General features: G+C 34.5%; 1 non-coding gene across 1 annotated transcript; it reads right to left on the bottom strand.

The window, feature by feature from the left end:
• Window positions 1-12,006: 12,006 nt before the first annotated feature.
• On the bottom strand, window positions 12,007-12,068 carry LOC119618673 (U7 small nuclear RNA). The gene has a single exon (XR_005235043.1). It is a non-coding gene; the product is annotated as a U7 small nuclear RNA (small nuclear RNA).
• Between the last annotated feature and the right edge of the window lie 8,711 nt (window positions 12,069-20,779).

A 20,779-nucleotide genomic window follows, 5' to 3' on the forward strand; every position in this document is an offset into this window, starting at 1 on the left:
TATATGTTGTCTACTTACAAAGTGAAAGTGAAGGAACAAGTTCCCTTTAGGGGAAGCCAAACCCACTGGTAAGAAGGATTTTCAAAATATTTAACATAATATTGAATGCTTTTATTAAGTATTATTTTTACTAGATACAATTGTTGCATATAATGAGTCTTTTTCCATGGACACAGGAACGTCTAGCTGGTCCAGAATATTCTGGATGCAATTGTTGGCAGGATCCCACCAGACACAGAATTAATTACTCATGTACTATATAAAAAATGAAGTTAGACATCAAGAAGTTCTTAGTTTTTAATAGTGGTTGATTTATGCTCCTTTAGGTGTCTTAATTTTAAAGAAAATATATAAAAAAAGGAACAGTTAATATGTTTGACTTAACTTTGGAAAATTAGTACTCTTATGTACATTAGGACTCTGAGGTGCATTCACACGTATTCTATTTTAAAGGAAAAGAAAAATTCTGGAAGGCAGCCGTTGTTAAAAGACTAAAGTTTATTTTTAACCTAAGGATATAATCAGTACTTAGAAAAAAATATTTATCTACAGAAATGTATCACATAGTTATTTCTAGTAATAAAAATTGAAAGAACACAAAAACATGATAAGAACAGATTGGTTTTAAATTTGCATTCACATGATGGCACTAAAAGTATTTTTGCAGAATGTAAAATGAAATAAAAAAGTATTTGGTATATTGTTAAGCATGGGAAAAGAGGTTACCCATAAGTATATCAAGATTGGCCCAAATTTCTTTTCTTTTCTTTTCTGTTTTTTGTTTGTTTGTTTTGTTTTGTTTTGAGAGTCTCTGTCACCCAGGCTGGAGTGTAGTGGCACGATCGCAGCTGATTGCAACCTCTGACTCCTGAGTTCAAGCAATTCTCCTGGCTCAGCCTAGGAAGTAGCTGGGATTACAGGTGCCCGCCACCATGCCAGGCTAATTTTTGTATTTTTAGTAGAGACAGAGATTCACCATTTTAGCTAGGCTGGACTCAAACTCCCGACCTCAAGTGGTTCACTCACCTTGGCCTCCCAAATGGATGGGGCCCCAATTTCATGTTAAAAACACACAGAGTGAAAAAGAAAATATATTTTAGATAATACATGCATATTTCCACAATGGTTATTTCAAGGTGGTGAGATAACAACTGAATTTTTTCCATTGTCTATATGCTTTCCTTTATGTTCCAAATTGAGTAAAATAACTCATATCAGTTTTGTAATAAAAAGTAAGATAATTTTGAAAGAGTAACACATAAAAATACACCCTTAGAAGTCCATCTTTACTGCCATTCATTTCCATTTATCTAGATGTTTTAGGAGGCCCTAATTTTTCCTTTCTGTACTATAGGGCAATTATGTGAACAATTTCTTTCCATTTTTTCCTTTCCATACTGTAGGGCAATCCAATCAGATTACTCCATTAATTTACTCAAATCCTACCATCTTGTGGCTATTTATGAAGAGACATTTTAATTGCAACTAATGAGAAGAAAATTGCAAGGGGAAGAGCAAAGCGAATGGAGAGGATATCAGAGGAGAGGAGAAAATTAAGGAGAATAACAAAATAAGAGAGTTTAATATGACTTTGGAAACCAAGACTTTGCTGTGTCCATTGAAAAACACTCATTTTATGCAGCAACTGCATCTACTAAAAATAATAATTAACTAGAGCATTTTATATAATGTTAAGGATTTTCTTTTTTTTTTTTTTTTTTTTTTTTTTTGAGACGGAGTCTTGCTCTGTGCCCAGGCTGGAGTGCAGTGGCTGGATCTCAGCTCACTGCAAGATCCGCCTCCCGGGTTCACGTCATTCTCCTGCCTCAGCCTCCAGAGTAGCTGGGACTACAGGCGCCCACCACCGCGCCCGGCTAGTTTTTTGTATTTTTTAGTAGAGATGGGGTTTCACCGTGTTAGCCAGGATGGTCTCGATCTCCTGACCTCGTGATCCGCCCGTCTCGGCCTCCCAAAGTGCAGGGATTACAGGCTTGAGCCACCGCGCCCGGCCAATGTTAAGGATTTTCAAAAAAACATCTTACTAATGGGTTCGGCTTTAGAGTTAGATACCTGAGGGAACTTGTTTCTTCACTTCCATTTTGTAAGTACAAAAGAAGACATGGTCCCCGGAAATTAATGGCACTGCCCAGGTCCTTCAACTGCCCAATCAGTATGATTTGCCTCTAGTCATGTCTATATTTTACACTGAAGAATGAGGCAAAAGTAACTCCACCACCATGTTCTGGCAGCATCAGTTTTATTAAGAAGGTTTGTTGTATTTGGGTTTTAACTCTCCTCTATCAACAGAAACCAGCATTTTATTCATAATGGATTTTTCTCATCCAGGCTCATACCAGGATAAGCCAGAAAAATTAAACTGAGAATTTCTATCTAAAAGTAAATATTACTAGAACCTTGGATAGAAATCTTCAGTGTACCAGGAACTGTGCTTGGTACACCTTTCTAGCCTCCAGCTTCAGAGCTTTGATTTCTATTGCATCTGTTGCTACACAGGCTTTCAGGACTGAAAATGATCACTGCCGGGGACTACCATGCAACATGGACCTGGCCAGAGATCTCTTTGTTTATGAAAAAGGAAAACTTACATCAGCACAGGCCTACAAGAATTTGAATTATAAGAATAAGAAAATGCTAAAAATGTCCAAGGAATATTTAGCATTAAAATAATCTTCATAAAACAGAAAACAATATTAAAATATAACATATATTTTGAATATATTGACAGACCTTGCTTCTGTCACATGATAAGTGACCAAAAAAGATATGTGGTGCAGAAAAATGAATAACATAGTATCTGAAGCTAATTTTTAGTGGCAGATATAAATGAAAAACAATTACAGCAACAGCAAATACAATCAGTGATACTGAGGATAGGCTTTAAGAGAAACAAACAGAAAGAAGAGGAAATGAACAACAAGATTAAAAGAAAAGGGGATCAACATGGAATATGGATCACTAGATCATGCAGTATAGTCCAAAATGATTTTGGTCTCCAGAAGAAATATTGAGGAGGAGGAGGAGGAAAAAAAGGGGAAGGAAGAGTCATTACTAATAAAAATAAAATAATTATGTGCTTACCAAACATGGTTTATACTTAAATGTATTAAACATAGAGAATTATCCTCAATGTAAGAGCAAAATGAGGGCAAGTGTGATCACGATAGTGGGAAAGTGAAGAAAACTTAATTCACAAATTGAGAGGCACCAGTTAAGATTTAATCACAACAAACACTAAATTAAGTAATGGGGCTACATGAAGATAAACAAATAAGTAAATATTGAATGTAATAAAAGAGTAAGCAAAAATAGAAATATAAATATAAGGACAATTTCATAATGCAAAAGAAACACATGACACAGATATAAATTTACTTAACCTACATGAATCAAAAACATTTGATAATGTACAAGGTAAAGGCCATTTAAAAATGTGAAGCTAAACAGAAACAAAATTGTATCAAATAATGTTAATTCATACCTATACATATATTCATAATTATCTCAGCGTAATTACAGATATATCAGGCAATCTTTTCAGATGATGTTTTTCTTTTTGAACATTTTCTTTCACCTTCCCTTTTCTTCTCTCATTAACCCTATATGTCTCCATTCACGTTATTCACCTTATTCTCCATGCTGAAAAAAGACTGTTCATATCAAAGATTGTTTTCTTTAACAGTTGCGTGATATTCCATACAAGATATGTACCATAACTTACCCAGTCATGAACCTATTGATGATTGTTTCTTTTGCTTTTTTTCTTCCGTGTACAATTTTGCAACAAAAAGCTTAAAACATATAACTTTGATTTTTTTAATTATTTTTGACAATCTTAGCGGTAGGATTAATGAATATATTTTTTTCGAATGTTTAGTATACTTATCTGATTGCATTCCAAAAAGGCTGTTTCAGTTTAAATATCCACAAGCCATTTTCCCCACCTGCAATAAGTGTTATTGCTCTTTTGAAATTTTTCCCAGTCTGATGGTTGTAAAATAATAACACATTTATATTTGCATTTCCCCAACTACCACTGAGTTTGAGTTTTTGTTTTGTTTTGTTTTGCCATTTGGATTTGCTCCTTTATGAATTTTATCTTGATATTACTTGATGTTATTCTTATTGTATAGCTGACAGTGAAACTATATTATAGATCCTAATCCTTTGTCTAAACCTTAAATTGGAATTATCTCCCTCAAGTGGAAATGTATCTATTCAGGCTTTTAAACTTTTTATAATAATATTTAAATTTTCACAGTTAAATATTATATAGGCTTTCTTTGTTAGTTTCTGGGTTTGCAGTTTTTTGTTTTTTTGTTTTTTTAAGAAAATTACTTACATCTCATATTATCAGATCTTGTTGGAACAATTTTATTGTTTTACATTTTACAGTTATCCATCCAATATTATTAAATTGTGTTTACTGTATGACATGAGATGGATAACCTGTTTTGTTTTCATACTATTTTCATCCTGTTCTATTTTCAAGATTGATCATTTGTGCCAGCATAATTTATACTACCATCTTCATATAATAATATATCAATGATACATATTTATATGTAGAACATTATATGTTAAACCAACAGTTCTCACATATATTTCTGTAAAGGACCTGATAGTAAACACTTTTTATGCTAGATGATCTTTAACACAAAGACTCAATTCTGATATTGTATCATGAAAGGAGCCATAGAATATATACAAATAAATGACCACATTGTGTTCGAATAAAACTTTATTGATGAATACTAAAATATTAATGTCATACAATTTTTATTTTTCATGCTATATTTCTCTTCTGGTACTTGTTTTTCAATCAATGAAAAATGTGAAACCCATACAAAAACAGGTAAAAAGCAGGAAGTGGACCATGACCATACTATGCCAACCCTAAGAATATATTCACCAAACCTATGACAACATCATGTTGATTAGATCACAATGGCTTTACAGTGTGCTCTGATATCAGATAAGGCCATTCCTCCACAGATGGTCTATTATTTCTACTTTTCTTGGTTATACTGGGGAATTGCAATAACATTTTTTCATTGCAAAACAAAATAAAATAAAAGATTTATATATTTATATATTAAGTTTGGAAGCATTTACTCCTTTAATATTTTGTTAATTTATTAAAGAACATTAAGTTCCCATTTCTTTAGAACTTATTTTTAACCCATCAAAAATCATAAACCCTCCATCTTTTTTTCTAAGTTTGAATATATATATTTTTTCAAATTATCTACAAAAATATTCCCTTCATTTGTGCTCATCTATATTTACATAATAGGAAAATTACTGATCTTGTATTCATCAATCTTCCCAAATTCATCTCTTAATATTAGCATTCCTTTAAATGCAAATATATTATCAAAATAAAGAAATATATGTTCCTCTTAAATGCTTATATCAACTATTTCGTTTTCTTATATTACTACATTTACTAGACTCCCCCAAGTCAACATTTAATAACATTGTACACTAGTCATACCAATACCAATCTTATTTGTGATTTTAATTGATCACTGTTTCACTCTTTAGGAAAATATTTTCTGTAAATTTTTGTTATTTTGATTTTATTGTTTTTAAACAATTTTATTTTATTCAAATTCTGTAGATTCCAATATTTTATTAGAATGGTATTTATTTTTTTTCAGTTGCTTTTTCAGCATCTATTAGGATTTTCTCTTTTTTTTTTTTTTTTTTTAAATTTATTTATTATTATTAAACTTCAAGTTGTAGGGTACATGTGCACAACGTGCAGGTTTGCTACATATGTATACTTGTGCCATGTTGGTGTGCTGCACCCATCAACTCGTCATTTACATCAGGTATAATTAATTAGTTAACTTAATGGCTTATTTCAATAGGTAGGTATATTCACTGAAAGGAGGCTCAGAAGGAATATTCAAAATTTGAAGAGATGGCCTGTGGAGATATGTGGAGCAAGGAGAGGAGAGGCTGCTTCTGCTCAGCAAGTGTTATTTGAACTATCTATGTTCCTACTTCTTTAGGAGCTGTGAGTTAGGTAAAGATGTGTGAAGAGTCCTCCCTGCCCTTGAAGCAGGGAGCATACCAGCATTTGCCATCCTTTAGGCAGAGAAGACTAGGAAAGAGGGAGGCATCAACCAGGTGAAAAGATAGGTTGTGGACTGTCTTGCTCTTGCACTATATAACCCACTTGGGAAGACCCACCATACCATTTACCACTCATGAACTTGCTACAGGCTCAAAAACTTCACCTAAGCCACACTGGGTAAGTAAAGAAAATACATAAATAAATAAAACACAGGTTTTAAAAAAAAGAAACACATTTTCCTAAGTGTAAAGAGAAAAGAACTAAAGTATATCCCAAAGATATGGTCTCTAGTAAAACAGTCACTAAAATAATAGGTCAGATAACAACTAGAAAATATATATTATGTAGAACAATTAAGAAATCTTTCCACAAGGCACAACGTTCTGTGAGAAATATAAAACTTGATTTTCCAAGTAAAATATTTACTGGCTGAAACATGGGGAAGGTAGTTACTGTTGAGGTGTAGTTAGATGTGTGCAAAAACAAGGAGTAGAAATATCCCTGTATTAGTCTGTTTCATACTGCTGTAAAGAACTGCCCGAGACTAAGTAATTTATAAAGGAAAGAGGTTTAATTGACTCACAGTTTAACAAGGCTTGGGAGACCTCAGGAAACTTACAATCACGGTGGAAGGTGAAAGGGAAGCAAGGCACCTTCTTCACAAGGCAGCAGAAAAGAGAAGTGCCTAGTGAAGGGGGAAGGGCACCTTATAAAACCATAAGATCTCATGAGAAATCACTATCACGAGAACAGCATGGGGGAAACTGCTTCCATGATCCAATCACTTCCTACCATGCCTCTCCCATGACACGTGGGGATTATGAAGAATGCAATTCAAGATGAGATTTGGGTGGGGAAACAGCCAAACCATATCAAGCTCAAAGCAAATAGGTGAAGAGATATGAAACTCATAAAAACTGTGGAGAAAAAGCAAGAGACCTGGAAGATGAAGCTGGAAGAGCCTTCCATGAGCATTATAGGAGTTCTGGAAAGCAAGGAAAAAAACAATAAAAAACTGGAAGAGAAGCTTTAGTAATAAAAATAACATGTTGGAGGTAGGATAGGGAGAGCCATTTCAAGTTCAGAAGACAAGTGGAAATAAAGATGAGTGTGGAACTTAAATGGTCCAATACTTAGTAGAGAATACTTTGAAAACACACATAAATTTCTAAAAAGGAAAGCACAGAAGTACAGTTCTTGAAACAATGCAAAAACAGCTACCATACAAACTGGGTAACTAATCCAAGTTAATATATCATCAGGAAGATCTGAAAAAGAACAGGTTTTCTTTCGTTTGCCATACTGATTAAAGGTAGTACACAGTTCTTTAGTGAAATAGAATTGGACATTATTGCAGATATATTTTTATTAAGCTGTATATTTTCTTAGATATAAGGATATTTAGAAAACACAACTATGTTCTCATTAAAAAGCAGCAAAATTTGACAGTTTGTTTATCTGAACATAAATCTTGAATCTACCTTCAGTTCTGTATGTTTGTTTAAATCTTTGAGTATATGAAGCCTGCAGGCAAATGTGGCTCAATTCCTACACCCAATTTCAATTGCTTAAATCCTGGCCTGTCTCACAAGCTGTGAGGCCCCATTTGTTTAAAAAGCAAAAATAAGACAATGATCATAATGCTTAAAATTAAAAACAGATGACAATATTTAAAAACGCAAACAAAAAATAAAACAAAATAAATACACAACAAAAGTAATAGAAATACAATGATAAAATTCTACATTATTACTCACAACAGTAAAAATTAAATCAATATAAAAAGATTTACAACAGCCAAAGCTGTTCATGGAAGGAAAGGCTTTTAAATATCTTCATTACTAAAATAAAAAACAAGTAATTATTATAGATTTGTTTTATTTAATAAAATATATTTTAAAATGAAAATTACTTTTTTTTAAAAAATAAAAGATCAGGGTACATTGGCTCACACCTGTAATCCCAGCGGTGGCACATGCCATCGTCCCAGCTACAGGAGGTTGAGGTGGGAGGATCGCTTGAGCCTGGGGAAGTTGAGGCTGCAGTGAGCCGTGAGTGCAACACTGTACTCCAGTCTGGATGACAGAGCAAGAACCTGTCTAAAAAAAAAGAAACTTAGGGTTCACACCAAGAATAAAATTAAATTTATCCAAATGTTAGTTTTTAAAAGGACAAAATAAAATAATAAACTATAGCAATTTAATCTATTTAAAATTTTATGCAATTAGAAGTGAGCACAACTGATAACTTTCATGAAAAGGAAAATGCTATGTGTGAGTATATACTAATTAATATGCATTTCTCATTACAAAATGAAAATGACTGAGAAAGACATTAAATTTTAAAGAACTATTCTAATCAAAGCTTCTAAGAAATTCCAATTATTTTACTGACAAATTATGCTAAACTTCTAATAAGCAGGTACTACATATGGTATATAAACTATTCATCACATTAAATAATGGAGAGGTTTAAATTAATTCTTAAAAACAAACAAGGCAGATTCTATAACGTGACAATGTTTGCCTCAAACCAAAAACAATGGACCAATCTCAATTTGGAAAACAGATGTAAACAAACAAATAATTTAATAGGAAATACAATTTAATGACATACATATAACAGCCCAGCTGCATTACATAGTGTTTATGTAAAGAAAAAAAGATAGCTTTGCAAAAACAAGAAAAAAGATACACATAATTATGACGTTTGCTTAGTATTTTAAAAAAATTCTCATAAATGCAATAATGCAGGATTATTTGAGAGCATAGAGATTTGGGCCTGCCCCAAATCTTACCCCACGTTTAAGAAAGAATCACTTTCACAGAACAGTGTGGTCTGATCAGAATAGAGTTGTTTCCCCAGAGCTTCCCAAATTATTTTGTGCCATTAAAATGTTCTATGACCCAAAACTATTCCAGAATATTATTGGTACTTTATGTTTACATAGAATATAAGTTCTTCCATGTTGACATCCATTTTACATCTATTATTTCAGTGGATCAACACATAACTAAAGGACTGACTGCAAATCATACTGATTTTGATAGATTAGAGAACTGAGATGTTAACAAGCTCACCTACAGTTAGGAAATTGCTGATGTGGGGTAGATTCACTACTACTACTATCTAGTTTCCATGTGTTAGCTGCCAACCAAGTATGTTCCATGCTTTATTTCACCAACCTTCCAAGAGGCTATTTCCCAGAAATCAAGTCTCCAGAATCACATTTTCCAGAATCACATTCTTCACCAAGGTTTTTCTAACAGTTCCACATTCCCTCCCCTCCTTTCCCCTCCCCTCCCTCCTTTCCCCTCCCCTCCCCTCCTTTCCCCTCCCCTCCCTCCCTTCCTCCCTTCCTTCTTTGCTTCCTTCCTTCCTTTCTTCCTTCCTTCCTTCCTACCTACCTCTGTGCTGCCTTTCTTTTACATTAACATTTAGTTGTCTTTATTGTTTGAGTTACCTCTTTATTTCTTTGGATAGAGCTGAGCACATTGCTTCTCATCATAGCTGTGGAAAAAAGTGAATAATAAACATAATTATACTCATTTTTATGATACATTAATAAGAATAAAAGCTAATATTTATGTATTGATAACTTTATGTCCACATCAGAATGTGAAGACAGAGATTTTCTTGTCTAGTATCAAATCCTTGATGCTTAGGGCAGTGCTTGTCCCACAGTGGATCTAGTAGGAAATACATTTGACTAAATGAACATACTCTGCTAAGAATTATACATAGATTATTTAATTTAGTTTTTAAAATATCTCTATAAGGTGCTTATTGTTATCCTTATAGTATAGATATTCCAGGTTCAGTAATTTGCCCAAGGGCACAGTTTTCTTGAGAGACAGAATTAAGATTCAAACTCCTGTTCATCTCAGTGCCTAAGTTTAACCTCTAGGCAAGTTTGCGCTATGTGTAGTAAACCCTGGCATTAGCTAGCGACGTTTATGTTTTAACATACTACACCATATGAGTGCCTTTGTGGGGGAGCGCCTTCTGTGATTTCTCTCTCTTTGTCCCCTGTACCCATAGTTGCTATCAGGCCAGCTGTTGTGAATTGACATCAGCTGTCAGCCTCCCAGCCTGTTTTGCTTAGGGCAGGCTCTTAACAGGGAAAGAGAAAAATAAGGGGAGGTGTGAGGGAACAGAACCACATTAGCTACCAAGGTCTCTGTTAGTGACCATGTCCTTGCATGCTTTCTCTTCTTCCTCTGATCTAGTGCATTTCCTGGTTCTTGCTTCCTGGAAAAGTGTTTACCCTGCAACCTGGGAGTTTCTACTAGGAACAGACCATTTGTCTAGATCTGTTTCTAGCATCCTCCCTGTTCTCCTTCATCTTCTCAGACTCAGCATTCCTACAGCCCTAATCTTTGTTTCTGTGAACACTTCACTTTTTCCTTTGTTGTAACTTTTCTCCTGGCCATTCGACTTGCTGCTCTATGCACTTGCATATGACAGTCACATTTCGTGCACCCCAAGACATTTACTCTTGTCATTAGCATTGCCACTGCTCAAAATCTTCCACAACAATTCCCCCATGGGTGGAAGGATATTTTGGGAATGCCAGCTGGTAATTAAGATGCAAAGCTGATCTCACAGCAAGGTGAATAAGAATGCCATATATTAAATACATTTCCACAGGGCTCTGGTGGTCATGCCCACTTTCCCTAGTATCTCTCTTTTGCCACTCTGTGTCTGTCTCACCCCTTCCCTCAGGCCTATAATTTCTGTCCTTTTCACCCTCAGCAACAGGATGGGACTCCATAGGGAGTTTGCCCTTATAGATCGAAGGCTTGTGAATGTGAAGTAAAAGAGAGGCCTGCAGATTGCTGATAAACTTGCTTTATATTAGAAAAATTACCTTGGAAATGTCCGCTTTTCCTAATGCTTCGACTGCTTGTTGTACATGACAGGCATTTGCACTGTGAGACCACAGTATCGTGAACAGATGGTGCAGCGCCACTCTTGGTCATGAGGGACCGTTTCCTAACAAAAGAGATTTTATTCTCCCCTGTATTTCTCTTGCATATTGCAGGCTTTTCCCCCCTCATCCTTTCCTTTATTTTTTCTTGGACAACATATATAGCTTTGGCCACAGCTTCATGGCATTTTGCTCATTGATCAGCATTAGCTCAGAACTAATAATAAATCTCTTTTCATTTCCCCCCACTGGGAAGCATTAGGGTTATGGCCTTGGAAAGTAAGTCACACCAGCTGGGTTATCTCTGTTGTCTGTGCCTCTGGTGGCAGGGTGTCATCATGAGGATGCATTGATGAATCCCAGAATTGTTATTCAGGTTTTTTTTTGTTTTTTTCCACCAGACAGTGCCTTGTAGTACCACGGAGCAGGTGTGTTACTCTACAGCGATGATTACAGGGAAGGAAGCCACAACTATGACCTTTGAGGTTGAATGAGCTAGAAAAGAATTTAGCTTTATGGAGAATGTTTCATGCTTAAGATTTCTCAAACAGCTTTAAATATAATGAGTTCAGCATTGATAGCCTAGAAACTGGGAAAGCAAATAAAGTAGCCTCCCAAAATTTAAATGTATTTTACTTGTAACTGGTGATTTTAGAAGGTATCTCTACAATATTATTTACTTTTAGAACAGAGACTGTCTTCTGAGCCCCTCTAGTTATCTGTTTTCTGATAAGTACTGAAGAATGTATTAATTTTCCAAACATAGTTTATAGATATTAAGATAGCTGTATATGCCTATAACAATGCGGTCAGCTGATTGCCAAAAAGTCTGTGTGAACATTCATCCCAAACAATGGGAGCCAGCATTCCTTAGCATTTACCCAGGAAAACTGTACTTCAGACTTCATGGAACAGCTGGCATTGCTAGTTTTCTGTTGTTGTTGTTTGTTTGTTTGTTTTGAGGGGCATTGGGAGGAGGTTTCTGATAAAGACTGGAAAACATGCTAGATAAATTGTAAAAAAGCTGTAACACTGGCATTGCTAGTTTTTAAGCTTATTTTTACTTTGCTCACAACACGGATGTAGCAATAAGGATCGTTTCTATGGTTTTAGTCATCATAGTGTACAGATTTGGTCATTATCTAGCTTATTGAGACTCTGAGGGTTAAGTGACATCAAAATTCAAATGCAGTTTTGTGGCACAGGTTGAAAAATCCTCCAAAGACTTCGGCTTCAGCTCTCTCTCCTGTAGGTCTCCTTCTCTCTGTTCCTTTTCTCTCTTCCCCTACCTCCACTACTTGGTACTGTTCTCCAAATTACAACCAAGTGGACAGAATGGAGCATGGAGAGCAAGAGAAACCATGTATTTCTTTCTTTGTTTTTGTTTTGTTTTGTTTTGTTTTTTGAGAAAGAATCTTGCTCTGTCACCCAGGCTGGAGTGCAGTGATGCAATCTCACCTCACTGCAACCTCCGCCTCCCAGGCTCAAGCGATTCTCCTGCCTCAGCCTCCTGAGAAGCTGGGATTACAGGCTTGGGCCACCACACCCAGCTAAATTTTGTGTTTTTAGTAGAGACAGGGTTTCACTATGTTGTCCAGGCTGGCCTCGAACTCTCGACCTCAGGTGATCTGCCTGCCTTGGCCTCCCAAATTACTGGGATTACAGGTGTAAGCCACTGTGCCCAGCCTGAAACATGTATTTCTTTAAATAGGAATAATAATAATTAATTGATGTTTTGGTTGCTTTGAGTGTTAAAGAATCAGTGAACTGAAAATTTGGTTAAGCTGGGCATGGTGGTTCATGTCTGTAATTCCAACACTTTGAGAGGCTGAGGTGGGAGAATCCCTTGAGCCCAGAAGTTCGAGACCAGTCTGGGCAACATAGGGAGACCCCCATCTCTATTAAAAAATAAATAAATAAAATAAAATAAATAAAGAGAATGGTCATACTGTGCAGATAAAAATGCAGGACACCCAGAATAAAGAAAATAACAAAAAAGAAAATTTGGTTTTAAAGTTCTCAGTTTCTGTTTATTAGGCATATTAAATGGGCTTGACCTAATTATATAGTATGCAACATTTATATATTGCCAGTCACAATAGTAGGATGTAGAAGAAATTGCGGAAATACTTGTAATCCAAGATAAATCTTGGTTTTTGGCAGTTTGGGGTGTTTGAGACATCCTAAAGAAAAATAAACATAGTGCTATATTAGTTGTCTTGGTAGAGAGAGGAAACGGTTCTGATCATCTAAACCAATATATTGTATGCTCTTAATTCCCATCCAACTTTGGAATGCCTGTGAGAATGCTTTAATTACAGATTTTCCTTTTTAGACATGTTTTTCTTGGACAAACAATGAAATTCGTTTGCATTAGATAAGTAAACATCAAGTGACCACAGGGGCAGACCCAGCTTGGCATTACATTTTTGCTGCTGATAAACCCATATGCACAAATGAGTTTTGATACTACACAAATAAATGAGGATCGTATATAAAAAAAATTCAGGTAAAGCACATATTTAGAGTGGGGACATAGGGGAATAGCAAGGAGAAAAGCCAGAGACACAGAAATGTGTCAGTATCTCCTTAATATATCTGGGAAGACTTCATGGAGGCAGAAAAGAAACAAAAAAATTGTCATCTATCTGACTTTTCTTCCTTTCCCTCATGGAATAATGAAGTCAAGGCCTACACAAACATGACTTTTGATAAGGTTAGTAACCAGAAGATCTATGAATCTTTGTGTTGCTAAGTTTGCTGTTGTCAGCAGCCTATGATATGAGCTCTAATTCAGCAGTTGGATATGCTGCAGGATTTGTTCCTTAAAGGAATGGCAGCCACCAAACATCTCATAATTAAATTACAGAAGCCTGGAAGTTTATAAAGCCTGTTAGAGTAGGCTTGGACAGCTGAAGACAGGCAAATAGGAAGCTAGAAGAGATTTTTATCGCAAGAATTAAAAAAGGAAATATGACAGAATGCCAGCTCCATCTTTCCTACCGTGTGACAGGGAGTGCCTGAGTTTTCAAAATGAAAGATCGAGAAAGATATCCCAGAATTTCTCATTTTCAATCCTATGTATGAATTGAGCTTTTTGCTCATTTATAATGGTTCCTATAACTGCCTTTCCTCCTCTATTTCCTATAAAATTGCACTATGAACACCTGTCATACCAATTAAATTAAAGAAAAAAAAGAAAAAGCTAATGAATGCCTCCACCATTCTCCTACAGTCCCAAGCCAGAAAACTTTAAAATCATTATTAAGCACTTCCTACGCCTTCCTAAATGCTTCCGTAGTGTTCAACTGATCTAGCCAACTAAGATATGAGATATCTAAGATCAGTGAGAAACTTTTTGAAAGAGGCAGATACTTAAAGAAAGGTTTAGAATGTAAGTTACGCACATCCACACCCACACACACACCACTGCTCATTTATTTTTCTGTCATACTCCTATTCTCCCTAACTTTTCCCATTAATTAAGATTTTGTGTTTCAGAATTGAGTTCAGCCAAATTGAAGTTTTCCTGTAGTGACTATGAGAATTTTCTCAATCTTTTTGTGGAGGTTATCCAACACAGAGTATTTTTATTTTATTTCCTATCCACTAACCATGGATATAGGAAATTTCATTCCATTAAATTTCATCTCTGGAAAATGAACATCTTGGTGATAGAAGCTGATTCTGGCAGAATTCATAGATGCACAGCAGAACCTGATGCGACCGAAAGATTCAGTGCATCCTACTCAATATGCCTCCTTGGCAGCAATTACAGGCTATCTTCATTTCACGGCCAAAATGGGCCTTGCTTTGCCAATTGAGGACAGGCCATGAAGTAATAGGAAGAGGACAGGGAATAAAGGCACGAGGACTGGGTTCTAACGCAGCTTTGTTTACTAGCTTGGGAATTTCTGAGCAAATTATTGAAACTCATCTGGTCTCAGTTTCCTCACCAGTAAAATAGGTCTAATAATAGCTATTTCATACAATATGTCATTAATTTGTGTACAGTGAAACACTACATAAAGGCTTGTAATTAGTACTACTAATAGAAGTAATAATAGTTTTTTTGGTATAGAAATAATCTGAGTTAATATTACTTTTCTCTATTCAACAAACGAAGAATCTAACAAATATGGAGAGAACTGACCTCTGGTGTGTGTCCTTGATGTTTGACAAAAATGGGAAAAATGCAACCAAATAGATTAGTTTTAAAATACTATGTGCTGACACAGAGATGAGATTCTAAATCTATTTTCCACATTTTAGCTGATAATGCTTTACCTGCCAGAATTGGTATTGGCCAAGACTTCAAAAGCTTACTAAACAGTAATTACTAGAGTAAAAATAAGTAGGCTACAAGAAAACAAGTAGGAGGGATCCAGATTTTTCTACTGTTTAGCAGATGAGGAAAAGCGGTAAAGGGATATTATTAAGTAACTTGGATATAGCCTAAAATTTAATATCAATCACTGGTTTTTAATAAAAGAAATAAAACTGCTTTAAGTATATACTACACAGAAGTTATTCTGTCAAGTACTTAGTCCGCCATATATTGTGCTAAATAAAAAGGGGAGTTTAAAACTTGAACTGGGCATTTAGTCGCTTACAGCTGAGATGAGGAGAGAAAGAAAGCCTATGTTCTTACGAAGTTAATGAGTAATGGAAAGTTCTCTAGACACAAACATTCAATGGAAGAGTTTTCATTAGTAGAAGAGAGCTTATCTCTGATGGAGGTACTGATACAAAATTGTGTCAAAATTTTGTACCAACTGTGTGAGCTTGAACTAATTTCTTCACCTCCTTTCTTCGTCTAATTAATGGAGCCTCATATAGTTCAACAATTCCAAGATTCTAAATAATAACATTCATAATATGATGCTGATATTAATGTTTCCTGTTGGAGGAGATTGTAGTGAAGTTAGAAATAGCCTCACAAAACAGGTAAAATATAAACAGTTCCTTAAAAAACAAATGGGATTAATCTAGACAGGGGTTAGAATCATACACTATATTTAATACATAGAAGGGGTGTTCTAAAACAAAGAACCTACTGATGAATGCAGATGTTCAGAAAAAAAAAAAATTAGCAAGGGAGTTTGGAAAATAAATTGGGACCAGAAATCAGAGGTTTTGCATGGCCAGTTCAGGAGTTTGGGCTTCTTTTTGTATGCAACGGAAAGGCACTGCCATTTACTGGACGCTCTAAAATCTTCCTGACAGATCTACTGCCTCATGCAAGTTCATTAAGTATATGTAGATGGCTTTCAAACCCTTGTCTTCAAGATAGATTTTTTCTCGAAATGAAAATAACAAATCTATGGTTTAATTGCTTTTCGAAAATCACTTAAGCATCTTGATCTCAACAAGTCCCAGACATACTTTCTTTAAGCAAAATATAGGAGCTTGATTGTGCAGTTTATTGAGTTCATGACATTTGCATTTGGGTGTTGAAGGGTTAGAATGGAAATTGATAGATGGAAATAGAGAAAAAGTGTCTTCGTGGAGGACACAACAAGAGCAAAGGAATGGAACCACAAAACATCACAGAACGTTAGGTGAGTGATGAATTGTTGTGTTGTACATGGATGTACTAGGAATGTGCATATGACTGCAGTCCTCAGAATGGACCTGCTTTGATACACAAATTAAAGATAAGTTGCAGAGTAACTGCCACAGTAAAATCCAGAAAAAATCAGTGTCTAATTTAAGGAGATAACGGTTGAAGGCAATTAATTTTTAAAATAATACATATAAACAATCAGACAATTCTAGGTACTGATAGAATGTAAGTGGCAGCCAAAAAAGAGAAAATGCATTTGCTGCAAGGTGTGCAACCTGTGCACTGAGAGCTTCAGATTCAAGTTACAGATACCATAAAGGAGAATTTTGATAAGAGGATGAGCCTTGTCCTCCCCTTCCATAGTAGTCAGACTGAGGTAGCAATATCTTGCAGATGTGAATTATATATAAATTAAAGAAATACATGTTATCGTAGTTTTTTAAAGAAGGAATTTGTTCAGCTTTTTCTAGGTAGAATACGTGTGCCATAGGAAGAGCTTGTGGAAGTTTAGGTATCGAGAATATTCTACTTCAACTATAGGTGGAATATAAAACTGAAAGAAAAGAATACAATAATATTAAACATTTCTAAAAATTTGAAGTCACACTCTTTTTGAAGCTAATTTTATCCTATCATGCATCTTGCCTGTACTTCCTGTCTATAGTCACTTTGTTGCATTTGCTTTCTTGTGTGTTCACAAGAACACACACCTGAATTCATAACACCTGAATCCACATCGGTAGTTCTTCATTCTCACCACTGTGTCTCCTCCTTCTCACATTTATCAGGCTCCTTTACTCCTACCATTTGTTTGTGTCAAGCTATATCAAGAAATCTGGGAAAAATCAATACTTAATAAGTTACAGTAATATTTTCAATATCCTATCATCTACTTTAATGTACACATGTTTTCTGTCACTCTTCATCACTCACTAAATCCATTTTGCAATCAGTTAAATATAACTTAATATAAACATAATCCTTTCCTGAATGACCTAAAATTTCACTGCACCAGAGCCGGCTCTACTAGATCAGTCCTTTTTTTGGAAGTTGGGAAGATGAAAAATATAATCACAGAAGCAAATGCCACATTCATCTCTAGTAGTCACATCTACTGTACAGGGTCTGTGACTGAAAAAGTTAATGCAGTTCTTCCTCAGTATCTACCAAAGGATTGGTTCCAGGATCCCTGCAGATACCAACATACTTGGATGTTCAAGTCCCTTATATAAAATGATGTCATATTTGCATATAACCTAGGTATATTCTTTTACATACCTTAAATCATTTCAAGATTGCTTATAATACCTAGTTCAATGAAAATGCTTTGTAAATAGTTGCTATACTGTATTGTTTTTTATTTGTATTATTTTATTGTTGTACATTTATTTTTATTTTTCCAAATACATTTGATTCATGGTTGGTTGAATCCGTCTGTGGAACCCATGAGTACTAAGGTCCTACAGTACTTGGAAAAAAAATGAGTAATAATTTGGGCCTGTAATTTTCATATTCTTTCTTCACTTCAGTGGGGTTGACAGTGTTGATTATTTGCCCCAACGTGAATTGCCAGACTCATTGTTTCACCAATATACAGAGAGAAATTGGACATAAAATTTTTGGCATTGAAAACTTCAATAGATTAACTTTTTGAAATAATTTTCAAATAGATCCTAGTGTTTCATAAAAAATCTTCTCTCAAATTATATTCCACAGGATAGCTCTGCAATGTGTTACAATGGCTATGTGTGTTTTCTGACATTTTCATTGTGCATTTGCTAATTTTTCAATTTTGCATTTACTTTCAACAACTCTTTTATTTATTCAATTGCAAATATATGATATATTTACTATATAATGATTAGAACAGTAAAAACCATTACTTTTAACTTGGTTACTATGACTGTATTACAAGTATATATTTACTATTAAATAATTATATTCTTATTTTTTAATGGAATGTATGTTATTAAAAATAAAAGTATTTAAAATGTTTATTATAACAAAAAAGATTTCTAGTTTTTACAAGATAGCAAACAAAAACAACTTGAAAATACTTTCTAAACATCTAAAACGTTAATTAATTGTAGTCACATAAAATAGTAATGCATTGCTGAGACTGTGTGGAGAAACCACAACAAACACCTAAACAACAACAACAATAAAAATTCCACAATAAATTTCTAGATGCTGGAATCAAAGCCAGTAAGACCTAGAGATAATTGTTTTAATGGCAGATATGGTGTCAAGGGCATGTAAGCATATGGCTATTAATACCTATACAGTTAAGGAAGTCTAAGATTTAGATATGTGCAAGGCAACAATTTATAAATGAATTGCCTGGATGAAGCTAGTTAAAGAATGGGTAAGAAAAAGCTTAACCTGTCATTCGAGGAAACATGGATAGAACTAGAGGATGTTATGTTATGTGAAACAAGCCAGAAACAGAAAGTTATACACCGCATATACTCTCTCGTATGTGGAAGCTAAAAAAAAAGTTGATCTCATAGATGTAAAAAGTAGGACAGAAAATACTAGAAGCTGGAAACAGTGGAGAAGGGAGGGATAGGGAGAGATTTGTTAAAGGATACAAAACTACGGCTAGATAGGAGAAATAGTTCTAGTGTTCCGTACCACTGTAGGACAACTATAATTAAAGATAACATATTATATAGTTTCAAATAACTAGAAGGAAGATATTGAACATTCCCCGCACAAATAAATTATAAATGTTTGAGTTGATGGACATGCTAATTATCCTGATCTGATTACTATACATTATATGTATCAAAGCATCAGTATGTGCCCCATGAATTTACACAATTTATGTCAGTTAAAAAATCTGAAAATAAATAACAAATGAGGTTGAAACGTCTACTGAAAAAAACGTAGGGGCAAGAGCAAAGTTAACACTATTAAATAAAGAAATGCATTTTGATTTCATATTAAAGGATATTTCATGGGGTAAAATTTTTTAAATTTTAACCATTGCCATAAAGGCCCCAAGGAAACTTGTCTCAGCCTTTTCCCTGTCTTCAGATATCAAGATATTGGATCTCTGTTCCAAAGACAAGGAAATGCTATAAGTTGAGTTTACCAGGTGATAATGTAGGTTCCTTTCCATAAATAAATGAAAACCTCTGGAGAGACAGATTCAAAGTCCAAGAAGTTCTGTATCCTCATTGAAGGTCAGTTTTAAACTTAAAAATTATTTAACACACAAAAGCGTATCTACCATAAGCAACAATCAGCAGACATCAGTAAATAATAATGTCACCTGCAACTTCTTCCTTTTTTTTTTTTTGTTTTTAATTTTTAAAATTAGCATTATTGCAATAGCTGGGTCCTCCAGGACAATGTTGAATATAAATGTTAAAGGATGTTCTTACTAAGTTTTTCCTTTTATTTCAGGGGAAAAACATGTTCAATATTTCACCATTAAGTAGAAATTAAATTGCAGCTTTTTGTTTCTTTGTTTGTTTAAGATGCTCTGGATCAGCCTGAAGAAATGCTCTTCTATACACCTGTATCCAGTTTGCTGAGCACTATTTATCATGAATGAGTACTGAATTTTTCAAATACGTTTTTCTCATCTATTGAAATGACTATCATTCTTTTCTTTTATTTTGTAAATGTGATAAATTAGATTGAATGATTTTGAAACTACCCTACATGTCTGGTTATGATGTATTATCTTTTAAAACTATTTTATGTATTACATTTGCTTATATGTTGTTAAACATATTTGCAACTTTATTTATGAAGATCTTCTATTTGTAATTTTTTTCTTTCTTTTTCCTTCCTTCCTTCCTTCCTTCCTTCTTTCCTTCCTTCTTTCCTTCCTTCCCGCCTTCCTTCCTTCCTTCCCTCCTTCCTTCCTTCCTTCTTTCCTTCCTTTACTTTCTTCTTTTCTTCCTTTTCTCTTTATTTTTTTCTTTCTTTCTGTAATATCTGTTGAATTTTTCTTTCAAGATTATGTTAACTATATATATGAAAAAAGTTTTCAACATCATTAATCATCAGAGAAATGAAAATCAAAACCACAATGGGATACCATCACATACCACTCAGAATGGCTATTATTATTTTTATTATTTGAGACAGGATCTTGGTGTGTCATCCAGTCTGGAGGACAGTGGTGCTTACTGTAGCCTCTATATTCTGGACTGAAGCAATCCTC

This window comes from Chlorocebus sabaeus, chromosome 18 (assembly GCF_047675955.1).
Source record: "Chlorocebus sabaeus isolate Y175 chromosome 18, mChlSab1.0.hap1, whole genome shotgun sequence".
NCBI classification, from domain to species: domain Eukaryota; kingdom Metazoa; phylum Chordata; class Mammalia; order Primates; family Cercopithecidae; genus Chlorocebus; species Chlorocebus sabaeus.